At 30.4% G+C, this 14,348-nt stretch overlaps 1 pseudogene; it reads left to right on the plus strand.

Annotated features, from left to right (window-relative positions):
* Positions 1-314: 314 nt before the first annotated feature.
* Positions 315-14,004, plus strand: LOC131633110 (subtilisin-like protease SBT4.14; annotated as a pseudogene).
* Positions 14,005-14,348: the final 344 nt, after the last annotated feature.

The raw sequence follows: 14,348 nt of genomic DNA on the forward strand, positions 1-14,348 counted from the left end.
CCCATTCATGGAAGGTCTCCCGCGGTCGAGAGGTTGTATTTTCATCTTGAGGGAGACAATTGTGTTTACTACACTGATTATGAGTTGATTGATGAGGTACTTGAAAAACCAAGCGTGAAAGAGTCTATGTTTACCGTTGGATGGAAGCCAACAAGACATATTCAGAGGCAAAAGATTTGACTTACTCCAAGTTTCTCACAAGATTTGTGTACGACAAAAGATACAGACGGTGGAGACCACGCAAAAGAGGTAATACAATTGGAAGACTTATATGGGTTCCGCCAAGTACCGGTGAGCTTTTTTATCTTAGAATGATGTTAACGGTAGCAAAGGGACCGACATGCTACGAGGACATAAAAAAGGTGGGAGGAATTGTTCGGCACAGTTTAAGGGATGCATGTTTCGAAATGGGATTTCTTAATGATGATAAAGAATATGTTTCGGCCATATACGAGGCCAAAGATTGGGGTTCAGGTTATTTTTTGCGACAATTGTTTGTCACCATGCTACTATCCGGTACAATGAATAGACCTAACCATGTTTGGGTTAAAACTTGGAAGGTATTGGCAGACGGTATTCTTTACCAGCAGAGGCAAGCAACCAATAAATTAGGTACATTCTAAATAATTGGTCTATCATTTGATATGTTGGTTATCACAATAGTTAGTCGAAAATTATATTATTTTCATTGCTGCAACACATCAATAATAATCAAAAACAGTCCAAATCTACATTCTACATGTATGCATATCTTATATTTACTTTTCTCAATGAAGTAAGGCAGACATCCAGGCAATTGTTGTGCTGTTCATATATAAATATCGTAGCTGCTCATTTAATAAATGCTATTTTTTTTGTTATAGACCTGCATTTAACGGACAATGAATTGGAAAACTTGACCCTCATTGCCATTGAGAACATGTTGCAGTCCAATCGAAGAAGCTTGCATGAGTTTAAGGATATGTCATATCCCGATTCATATGTCACAAGAGACATTGGCAACCGTCTGATTTATGACGAACGTAATTACAACGTTGATGACGAAAGAAAAAATTTCACTGCTCTATTCAAAGCACTAACAGGTTATCTTATAAAAAAACTTGATATTATTTGCAACTCTGTTACGTTAGTTCAATGGCCATAATTCCGTAAAAAATATAAGCAAACTCACGATGTGCAGATGAGCAACGTGGTATTTTTGAAACAATCATGCAAGCTATCAAGAAACAAAGAGGGGGGTGTTTTTTTTGCATGGTTATGGAGGTACCGGCAAGACTTTCATGTGGAGAACACTGTCAAGTGCACTGCGTTCGGAGAGAAAAAAATGTATTACTGTTGCTTCAAGTGGCATAGCTTCGTTATTATTGCCAGGTGGAAGAACTGCCCATTCAAAGTTCTTCCTATAAATGTTATTGTTAGAAGCTATATAAGCAACATGTTTGACGGTAGGTAACAATAGAACTGTTTTCATATTGCTCATTTTGGTTTCAATGTAAGTATGTTCAGAAATCATTCCATGTCACAATCTCATACCATATTCAAATCTTGACTGCATTTTGTGTAGGCAAAAACGTTCATAGGGATAAAACATCTATCATTATTGTATGAATCTGACTTGTTTGGTGTTACAGTGACTTGTATGTATCAACATCTATCAATGGATATTACTTATGGCTTGCATAGTTTCTTCAAAAAAAGTTCAGAATTTATGTGTTGTGAAATTTGCTTGCAAGGTGTTTGAGAAAAAACCAGAACAAATTTTTCTGTTTTTTTTCTAGGTTCATTTAGAGGAGGTTAAAAACCCCCGCAATTTCAAACGTTTTCAGATTTTTATCAAACAGTCTTCCATGTGGCGTGTCACGTCAGCCTCCGTTAGTGGAAATTAACGGGAGGGACCAATATTGGAGATGGAAAAGTTTGCGAAGACCATTTATTGAAGAAAAATTTTAGAGACTAAAATTGCAGGGACGCATATTTATAGGGACTAAAAACGTATTTAACCCTTACAAAAACACGATTTAACTGTATTTTTAAAAAAAACTCGATTTTACTGTATTTTTTGGAAAAACTCAATTTTAACGTATTATCAGAAAACTCAATTTTACAGTATTTTCAAAAAAACTCGATTTACAGTATTTTCAAAAAACCATATTTTAATGTATTTTCATAAAACTCGACTTTACTGTATTTTTCAGAATATTCAATTTTTCTGTATTTTCAAAAAACTCAATTTTACTATATTTTCAAAAAACCAGATTTTACTGTATTTTCAGAAAACCAGATTTTACTGTATTTTCAGAAAACCAGATTTTACTGTATTTTCATAATATTCGATTTTACTATATTATCATAAAACCATATTTTATAGTATTTTCAGAAAACTCGATTTTACTGTATTTTCAAAAACTCGATTTTTTATATTTTCAAGAAACTCGATATTACTGTATTTTCAAAAATACTCGATTTTACTGTAATTTTGGAAAAACGAGATTTTATTGTATTTTTGAAAAATCCCGATTTTACTATATTATTGGAAAAACTCGTTTTCACTGCATTTTGTAAAACAAATCGTTTTTACTGTATTTTGTGGAAAACTCAATTTTAATGTATTTTCAAAAAAGTCAATTTTACCATCTTTTTGAAAAACTTGATTTTACTGTATTTTCAAAAAAACTCAGTTTTACCGTATTTTTGGAAAAACTCGAATTTACGGTATTTTCAATAAAATCAATTTTTAGCAGATACAGCAAAACTGAGTTTCTGAAAATACAGTTATATCGACTTTTTTGAAAATACAGTAAAATAAAGTTTTTTGAAAATACAGTAAAATAAAGTTTTTTGAAAATACAATAAAATTGATTTTTTAAAAATATAGTAAAATCGAATTTTTTGAAATTATAGTACGATTGTTTTTTTTGAAAATACAGGAAAATCGAGTTTTGCCGAAAAATACAGTAAATTCGATATTTTTGAAAATTTAAAAAAATCAAGTTTTTTGAAAATATAATAAAATCAGGTTTTAGAAAGTCAGGTAAATTCTAGTTTTTCCAAAAATACAGTAAAATTGAGTTTTTTAAAATACAATAAAATTTGTTTTTTTTGTGAAAATACTGTAAAATCGTTTTTATAAATAAAATAAAATCAGGTTTTTGCTGAAAATACAATAAAATAGGGTGTTTTTAAAAAAAATATAGTGAAATTGAGTGTTCCAAAAATACAGTAAAATCGGGTTTTTGTTGAAAATAAAATAAAATTGTTTTTTATAAATACATTAAAAACAAGTTTTTTGAAAATATTGTAAGAGTGGGTTTAAAAAACAATACAATAAAATTGAGTTTTTTTAAATTACAGTAAAATTAATTTTTTTAAAAATACAATTAAATCAAGTTTTTTAAAAATACAGTAAAATCGGGTTTTTTTGAAAATACTGTAAAATTGAGTTTTTCCAAAAATACAGTAAAATTGAGTTTTTTGAATATAAAGTCAAATCGAGTTTTTTTTAAAATACTGTAAAATCCAGTTTTTTGAAAATATGGTAAAATATAGTTTTTCTAAAAATATAATAAAATTGAGTTTTTTGAAAATACAGTAAAATCAATTTTTTTGAAAATACAGTAAAATCCAGTTTTTCTAAAAATATAGTAAATTCAATTTTCTGTATTTTAAAAAAAACTCAATTTTTTAAAACAATTTTTTTAAATGATGTAATGGATTTAAAATATATAATAACAATAATCCATCGAATCATTAAAATATGATGGATGGATTAGATTCATCCATGTATATAAATGGATGAATTTTATCCCATCCATCAACTTACGTTTTAAGTGGTGGATGGATTGGATGAATTTTGTCTTAATGGATTTAATTGTCACCCCTAATCATTTTTAATGATTTTTTCAAAACTCGCTTATATGACAAAAGACAAAATACATAATAACCAATAAGCAAATTAAATAGGTCCTAGTCTCCTAGGTCCTAAGTATTTATGAAAATAGTGTGAGCCGCTATGGGAGGAATACAATTTCTTAGGGTGCGTTTGTTTGACGGATTTAAATTACAATCTCATGAATGTTATTCCTTATAATGTTAATGACAACAATTTTATTCCCATCAATTTGTTTGGTAAATAATTAAGGTTTTAAGGAATATTTTTTAATTTTATTTTATTTATAATTTTAAAATTTTAAAAATATAAAATAATATGTTGAAATAATATGAAAGTGGATAGTTTGAGTTGGTTATTTTTTATTCCAATGAGAAGATATAATTCCCAACATTTGACATGAGAATAAATAGTTAAAATTTCATAAATAATTTATATTCTTAGATATTATTTATTATAAGGCATTTTTTTCTTTCCCATCTAGTAAACTGATGAATAATTATTTTCAACTTCAAGTTCCCAAGAATTTTTTCTAGCACCAAAACAAACACAAGCAAACAAATATTTTCGGACCTGGATCCTCTGCAACTTTTTTTATGCTGCCCATTGTCCTGCCTTAATTTGAACCATTTGATTACATTTTATGCATATTAATATTTTAAAATATTATTATGTATTGCCTATCAACCATTGATTTTGGAGTTGGATAATGAGCTGAAGAGAAAAAGCACGAGAGGATCCATTCACAATATCCACACATTTCCAAAAGAAAAAGAAAAAAAGCATAACCTCTGATCTTCCACCCATCAAAACTTATATCTCTCACTGGGTTCAACTCATGGCTGAAGCATCAATGACAACCGCAAAAAAGGTTAGTTCTTCTCACATTCCATACAAACTCGCTTTATGCATTCTCGCCAAATTACCTCTTAAATCCCTAAAACGATTCACATGTGTTGAAAAATCATGGTCTTTTTTATTTCAAAGCTCTCATTTCATCAACATGTTCAACATCAATTGCAAGTCTAAACAAGATGAAGATTACGAAAACACTTACCTCCTCTCATTTGATTGATGAGGATGACTTATTTATGGAGGATCAGCAAGTAGAAGAGATGTATGACACTTTTTGGAAGATATATAGTCTCAAAAGTAATTCTTGGAGAAAACTGGATGGAATCAATTTGCCTCTTCCTTGTCCATGTATTTCTCTGGTGAATTTAAATGAATTGTGCCATTGGTTGGTGTCCGAACTCAAAACTCAAATGTTGTCATTTGATTTTAGCACCGAGAAATTCTTAGCAAAAACCTTACCGTTAGATTCAGATGAGAGAAGAACGACATATATTTCGCACAAGGATATAATGAGCTATCACAATTTAATTTAAGTACCCAAAAATGTGAGAAACTTAGAATAAATATAGGTTATATTGTAATTTATAAGAAAGTCCTTGTTTCTATACCCCACTTAGTGGGATAAGACTTTATTGTTGTTGTTGTTTTGTTGTTGTCATTCTTTCAATTAGTGGGATAAGACTTTATTGTTGTTGTTGTTTTGTTGTTCTCCTTTTTTTGAATGAAATAATGAATAATTAATCGTTGTTGTTGTGTAATCTCAATGCATTTTGTATGAAATAATGGAATAAAAATTAATTGTATTTGTATATTTTCACTTTATTTAGTTAATAAATGGTAGCTTTGAGACTAAAACAATTCACATTGTATTACACCTTTTTGTATATACAATGTGAAGTCAAATTTTCTTGGTTATTCATCACCATATCTTGCCAAACTTTTTGGAAATCACCGGGTATTGTATGAAGTAGCTACTATCATATGCTTCTTTTTAATTGAAAATTGTATGAAGTAGCTACTATAAAGTAGTGTTCTTGAATCTAAATGTATTCTATTGTCTTTAGAACATGAAAAATTGAAAATACATCAAATTTCTTAATAACTCAGTTTGGTCAAAGTGGTGACAGTTAGAGGTTTAATTGAGGTCAACTGCATGTGAGGATTGCAAAATGTGAAAGTCAGTTGCAAGAAGGAATTGAATTGAACAAATGCCATAAGCATTTTTGTTCATCATCTTCAAACCTGATATGCTTTTGAGTTCAAACCACTTTTCACTTTTCACTTTTCATCATCTTAATTTTCTCAAGCAGTTTTATCGATCTGTAGAGAAAATAAAGGCTTGATCAACATGTCATTTATAATTTTACATGTTTCTTCAATCGCACCAAATTTTATTTTATTTTGTTAAAATTTAATTCGGAGATACATATCTGAATATTTCTGAGGTTAATTTACAGATATATCTCCAAAGTCACATTTCTTCCTTCGTAAATCAAACAGCCACCCTTATTTTTACATGTATTTTACTTTTTTTTTCTTTTCTATTTAGTACTTTTACATTCAATTATTCACAATATTTTTTTTTCTATTTTTTCCTACCATCATAATTCTTTCTTTGACACTTTTTTAGACCATAATGCCGTTTTCATTTTGATTAACAAATGCGCGTATCGGACGAGTACTCGTGTGTTGACAAAAATTTGTCACTAGTTTTTATATATCACTTGACATATAGCTACACTTGAAATGTATTTTTTTTTTAAAAATATCATATATTAAAATATTCATTTTTTATTGTGTGGATGAGATAGTTTAACTCATAAATGTTAATTGCGTTAAATGAGCATAAACGATTGATTTAGGGTTCAATTCCTGATAAAACAGTTGGTGGTAATATTTATAAATCAACAATCTTCTTAAAAAAAAATATTCATCTCTATTATAAAAAAAACAATTATTTTATTTCATAAAAAATATTCATCTTTATTATAAATATAAAATGTTTAATGTTATATTAAAAATGATACAAACAATAACCAAAAAGTATATTTATAAAAGTAATAATTAACTTTTGAAAAATTAAAAGGAGATTTTAAAATAATTTTTTTAGGTATAAATTAATTACTTTGAAGCGGATGACATGTATTAAATAACCTTTTTTACACACCCATGTACAAAATATATAAAGGTGAACAAAATGGTTTATGTTAAATATAAAATAAATACCCTTTGCACACAATTTATTAATATATTTCTTATCAATTAAAGACATACAATTTCTTATAATTAAACAACAAATTTCTTATCAATTAAGCAAACGAATATTTTACATTTAAAAAAGAGTTTATATCAAAATTGAAAATATATATATATATATATATATATATATATATATATATATATATATATATATATATATATATATATATATATATATATATATATATATATATATATATATATTTAGTATATATATATATATTTTTAGTATATATATATATATAAATATATATATATATATATATATATATATATATATATATATATATATATATTTAGTATATATATATATATATATATATATATATATATATATATATATATATATATATATATATATATATATATATATATATATATATATATATACTACTAAAAATGGCGGGACATACAATATCTTATCAGTTAAGTAAACAAATTTCACATATAAAAAATAGTATATACCAAAAATGAAAAAATTACTTTGGAACGGATGACATTTATTAAATAACCATACCCATATACAAAATGTATAAAGGTGAACTAAATGATTTTTTTTATATATGAAATAAATAACCTTTGTACAGAATTTCTTAATATATTTCTTATTAATTAAAGATATACAATTTCTTATCAATTAAACAATCAATTTCTTATCAATTAAGCAAACAAATATTTTACATTTTAAAAAGAGTTTACACCATAATTGAAATATATATATACTAAAAATGATAAGGAATACAATTTCTTATCAATTAAGCAATTTCACATATAAAAAATAGTATATATCAAAAATGAAAAAAATTGGATGCGTAACAAATTTTTCTGTTTCAGTTTCTTGTCATTCTCTCAATTCATATCATGGTTGCCATGACATCTAGGAAAAAGGTTAGTAGTTCTCACATTCCATATGAACTCGCTTTATGTATACTTTCTAAATTGCCTCTTAAACCCCTAAAGCGATTCACATGTGTTCAAAAATCATGGTCTCTTTTATTTCAAAACTCTCAATTCATGAACATGTTCCATACAGATTTCTTCAAATCCAAAACTATTGAGGATTCTCAAAACACCTCGCTTCTCATACATTTTACAAATTTTGTAAAGGGTAAAATACCCATCGACGAGTTATTGTCTAAGCTTTCTAGTGATAGGTTTGAGGATATGGTTATAATAGATTGGCCACCTCCTTTTAAAGAGGATCATATATATATGGAAATGCTAGGTTCTTCCAGTGTTAATGGCATTATTTGTCTCTACCAAGATTATGGCCATGAATCACCAATTGTATTATGGAACCCTGCTACCACGGAATTCAAGGTCCTTCCTCCTAGCTTTCAAGTATATAATGAGAACATTGAGTTTAACCCTCCTCCTAGTGCATTTGGTTATGATTGTGTTACAGATGACTACAAAGTGCTTCGGAATGTTTTTTTACCTGAAGACTCTCCCTATGAATTTTCTAAAGGTCCGTGGTTGTTTTTGCCTGAGAAGGATAGTCCTTTTTGGGAGCTTTTAATGAATGACGATGACATGTTTTGGTTGGAGGTAGAGTCCAAATATATTTACGCCGACCCTTTTTGGGAGATATATAGCCTAAAAAATAACAATTGGAGGAAACTCAATGACATTGATATGCCATTGGTATCGGGTTCTCGAGTAAACTCAAATGAATTGTGTCATTTTTTGGGGTTTGAAGATAAAATGTTTTCATTTGACTTTAGCAATGAGAAGTTCATTCTAACAGTTTTACCCTCAGATTCAAATTTCGAGTTTCATAATAATTGCAAACACCTCCTGATAGTAAATGAGTCAGTTGTTTTCGCTTATGATGATTGCAAAAATAATTATCTTATATGGATTTTGGGTAAACTTGGTGTAAAGGAATCATGGACTAAACTCTTAAATATAGGACCTGTGAATGACCTTGGATATCCTATTGGAGCATGGAAGAACCACATATTCTTCTCCCATGGTCATAAGATAGTCCGGTATAATTTAAGTACCCAAAAATTTGAGAAATTTGAAATTTACGTATGGAAAGTTATAAGTTATAAGGAAGTTCTTCGTTCTATAGAAGGAATGAAAAATTAATTGTTATTGTAGTTTTATATCAAGACATTCAACCAAGTGGTTTAGGGATATGATTACAAGTTTTGGATTTTATTACAAGATAAATGTTATCAAAATTGCTTTGTTAGTTTCCCCATTTTAATTGATTATCAAATATTGGTATTATTGTTTTTGTATACTTTGGAGTTCAAACCACTTAAACATGTTTTAATTTTCTCTTCTTCTGATTTTATCTTTACATTTTTATATGGTTCTTGAACCCTTGTCTTATTTCCCTTAATGTTTACTTTTTCTTCACCATGAATATGCATATCCAGTAAATTTTAGCAACCATAAATTTAACTCGAATAATATATTCATACCGGGAAGGAAATCTGCAAATTCAAATGCTAATAATTAGTTGATTTAACATCCACATACACATACACATTAGCTTTAAGAAAAGTATCATGGTGCACCGTGTCTACAGCCAAGCATAACAGAAAAACATATTTAATATTCATATTCAACTTATGAACATTCTAAATATGCATATCCAAACCATATTCAACCTAAACCGAAGATACATCTTCGAAAGCAACGTTTATTTTAACAATCAAAAGTAATATTAATTAATGCAAGCAATGTATAAGGAAAAACATGTTCATTATCAGAAATTACAGTTTATTTTGTTCATTTTGATGTTGAGACACAAAAAAAGTCTATTTTGGGGTGGAAAACTTGATTGAGAATTGATGGAGGTTTTTAAGGGTTTTGATAGAAAATTTGTCTTTGATCATGAAGAAGAAAACTATGAAAGGGTGTTGTCTTATATATTTTTCCGTTGACATTTCCGAAGATACGCCTCTAGAATTGTCACCAATTAAATAAATGTGGTTCACTTGCCACACCCTTAATGCGTGTATAAAAATAATATATAATGGTGATTTTAGAGATGCATTTCTGAATTATTTTTTGACATAAACGGAGTTTGGCTCACTTGGCTCACCTTTCATGTGAATATAGAATGCATTCAGAGAGGCATCTTCACAATATGGAAAGACAAATTCAAGTTTTCAATTTGTTCTCTCTAACCTCATATTGGTAAACCATCCGCGTCTTAAACATTGTTATTTTATAAGACAATGAGGAAATGTATAATTAAAAATAATCAAAACATCACGTTTTAATCTCAAAAATCATGTCTCAATCTGGTTTAACTTGAAACTATGTCATGGTGAATAATAGATTAATGTATTCAAGGCAACATGAGGCTTGCATTGGAATTCAAGGAATATGAGAGTCCTAATTCAAAGGTTTCTTTAGTTTTAAGCAATATATATCTACTACACTTGAAAGTGATGTGCATGCCTTACAAACTCTAAACAAACTAGTTTAAACTTGAAACGTGCTAAACATGTTTTCTCAGAAACTTACCAACTCATACTCACTTCTTTGGCTTCCAATACTGCTGATTCTACTAAGCAATGTTTCGGTTTATGGTGTTGAACAAAAGGCAATCACTTTCTTTCATCTAATATGTTAGTTTTGTTTTTTTGTTCTTTGTTAATAACTTAGACACCATTTGTATGGTTTGCAGAACTTTTACATTGTTTTCTTAACAGCCACAGTTCAAGCCTAAAATCACATAAAAGTGAGCAATGCAGCATATGTTCAATAAAATATGACGTCGGTGTTTTAATCTTTGTTTACTTAGCAGCCATGTTGAAGCCAAAGAATCCATAGTATACAGATATACAAAGAGCTTTAATGCATTTGCTGCTAAACTCTCTGAGGATGAAGCCAACAAGTTATCTGGCATGACACCATTTTTCTATACTAGTCCTTTCATATCTCTATGAATTGAATTCTATATATTTAATCTTTTATTTATTTATTTTTATTGTGCAGCCATGAATGAAGTGGTCTCAGTATTTCCGAATCAGTACCGCAAGCTACACACAACAAGATCATGGAATTTTATTGAATTACCTTTGACAGCTAAGAAAAAACTGAAGTCAGAGAGTGACACAATTGTTGCTCTTTTGGATACAGGTTTATAATTCCTTTCAAGTTTCAACTCATTTTCATTTTTTTGTTTGTTTTATATTTCCTTGTTCTTTATGATAGTGTTATAAGAATATAAACTTCTTCGTTAATTGAGAAATGATAAACAAGATTGCTTTAGTAGCAAAGTATGTGATCATGGTTAGGAATGGTGGGACTGCTATAAAATAGCATGGCCTCTAACAAACTTCTAACCACCTAACTAAAAATTAGCTACTGAGGTTGCTTGAGTTACAAGTTAGTCTAACTAACTTGTTACTAACATGCAGAGCCATCTTAAGTTTCTGGAGACACTGTGTAAATTAGCCACGGTTTAACCATGACAAAACAATTATATGCTCTATTTATCCACGTTTTAACATTAACAAAGATTTTATGAGGTCTTATGTATGTACGATGTGACCGTGGCAAATTTTAGGTTCAAAGACGGTCCTACTAATATGGTAAAAATGTTGTGTGGTGTGATAGATAGATTTTATGTAACTGTAATTCATGATGTAGGGATCACTCCTGAGTTTCAAAGCTTCAAGGATGATGGATTTGGCCCTCCACCTGCTAAATGGAAAGGAACTTGTCACAAATTTGTTAATTTCTCTGGCTGCAATAAGTAACATCCCTAACCATAATTAAGCGTATATAGCATAAACGTTTATCATATAAGTGCTTATCTATAAACTATTTACATAACAAAGATAAGTTGTGGTGAAAACTTGAAGCAAGATCATTGGAGCCAGATACTTCAAGCTCGACGGAAGGTCTGATCCGTCTGATATATTATCTCCCATAGACGTGGAAGGGCATGGAACTCATACTGCATCAACAGCAGCAGGAAATCTTGTACCAAATGCAAGTCTCTTCGGATTAGCCAAAGGGACGGCTCGCGGGGCGGTACCTTCAGCCAGGTTGGCGATTTACAAAGTGTGCTGGACAGAAGATGGATGTTCTGATATGGACATACTTGCAGCATTTGAGGCTGCCATACACGACGGTGTGGATGTCATATCGGTTTCGTTAGGTGGAGGAAATGCAAATTATGTGCAGGACTGTATAGCTATTGGTGCATTTCATGCCATGAGGAAAGGCATAATCACGGTCGCCTCGGCTGGAAATGGTGGTCCAACTTTGGCAACTGTCGTAAATAATGCACCGTGGATTGTCACAGTAGCTGCTAGTGGCATTGATAGGGACTTCCAGAACATTATCGAGATGGGAAGTCGAAAAAATGTTTCTGTAAGCTTCTATTAATTTTGCATCCGCATATTCTACATATTTACCTAATCTGTTTATATCTAACATTGAGAATTATGCAGGGAGAAGGAGTAAGCACTTTCAGTCCAAAAAAAAAAGCAGTACCCTCTTGTTAATGGGATCGACGCAGCTCGAGACTCTTCAAGCAAGGAAAATGCTAAGTAATTTCCGCTTTGATTTTCAACACTACCCGATTTAGTTTCTTAAATAACAAGGAAACTTGAAAACTTTGGCAGGTATTGTGATGATGCCGACTCCTTAGATCCAAAAAAAGTGAAAGGAAAGATTGTTTACTGCCGATTTAGGACATGGGGCACTGATGCTGTTGTGAAAGCAATAGGAGGCATTGGTACTATAGTTGAAAATGATCAATTTCTAGATGTTGCTCAAATATTCAGTGCTCCTTCTACCTTTGTGAATCAAAGCACAGGTCAAATTATTACCAATTATATACAATCTACAAGGTAAAACATTCTCTTGTTTGTTTTCTAAGTAACCTTCTTACTCGATTATCTAAAAACATAAATATCTTGTTCAACAAAGATCACCTTCAGCAGTGATACATAAGAGCAATGAAGTGAAAATACCAGCTCCATTTGTCGCATCTTTTTCATCTAGAGGCCCGAATCCAGGATCTCAGCATGTCCTCAAGGTACCAATAGTTGCTAGTTTTCTTCCATTTTTACGATTATAGCTACTTGATTATTTAGTAATCTCTTGTATGCAGCCTGATATAACAGCTCCTGGCATTAACATCTTGGCAGCATATACACTTAAAACTTCAATTACTGGTTTAGAAGGGAACACTCTATTTTCCGAATTTACACTAATGTCCGGTACTTCCATGTCCTGCCCTCATGTTTCCGGAGTTGCAGCATACGTGAAATCATTTCACCCGGATTGGACTCCTGCTGCAATCAGATCAGCCATAATTACCACAGGTGAAAACTAAAACTTATTTCAACTTCTTAGGACTACTCATTGTTCGGTTCAGACATTTCGCCATAACTAATGTTGTTATATTCTTTATCAAGCCAAACATATGAGCCAGAAATTTAACAAGGAAGCCGAGTTTGCATTTGGTGCTGGTCAAGTTAACCCAACAAAACTCTGAACCCTGGTTTAGTATACGACATGGACGACTTTGCTTATATTCAGTTCTTATGCCATGAAGGATACAATGGTTCGACGTTATCAGTACTAACCGGCTCTCCTATAAACTGCACTTTGGCCATGACGCTATCAACTATCCTAGCATGCAATTAAGTGTGAAGACCAATACAGATAGAACAACAGGAGTTTTCAGGAGAAGAGTTACCAATGTAGGTCCTACACCAACCATCTATAACGCGACCGTTAAATCTCCGAAAGGAGTTGAAATCGTAGTGAAGCCTACTAGTCTTATTTTCTCACGCACCCTGCAAAAGAAGAGCTTCAAGGTAGTAGTGAAAGTGAAATCTATGGCAAGCATGAAAATTGTATCGGGTTCGCTTATTTGGAGGAGCTCTCGTTACATTGTTAGAAGCCCTATTGTTATTTATAGTCCATAAGGTTGCATTTGGCCCAAATCAAACTTGTAGCATTTCCTCTTGCTAACATGTGTAACACTTATTTCATATAATTCTTCTTCTGCTAAATGTTTTCATTTTGTTCTTCACAATGAATTCTATGAGAATACAGAAATAGAGTTAGATTAGAGTGGATAAGACAATCTTTAGATTCTTTTAGCCATTCCATGTCTCAAATAATAATTGAAATAGAAACCAAAAATCAAAGCCATATTCAAAATTTTGAATTTCTCATTGATGACCGATATCAGCATAAAGTTAACATTTTCATGAAAATTTACCAAATCGAGAAATCATAAAATCTACCGAAACATCAAGGATTCAACCAAAAATAACAAGTTCGACAAGGAAAGGGACAAAAGAAGTAAAATTAGTAGATATGGAAAATGTGACCAATCGGTCCATGGTGTATT

The sequence above is a fragment of the Vicia villosa genome, unplaced genomic scaffold (assembly GCF_029867415.1).
Source record: "Vicia villosa cultivar HV-30 ecotype Madison, WI unplaced genomic scaffold, Vvil1.0 ctg.001069F_1_1, whole genome shotgun sequence".
Lineage (NCBI taxonomy): Eukaryota > Viridiplantae > Streptophyta > Magnoliopsida > Fabales > Fabaceae > Vicia > Vicia villosa.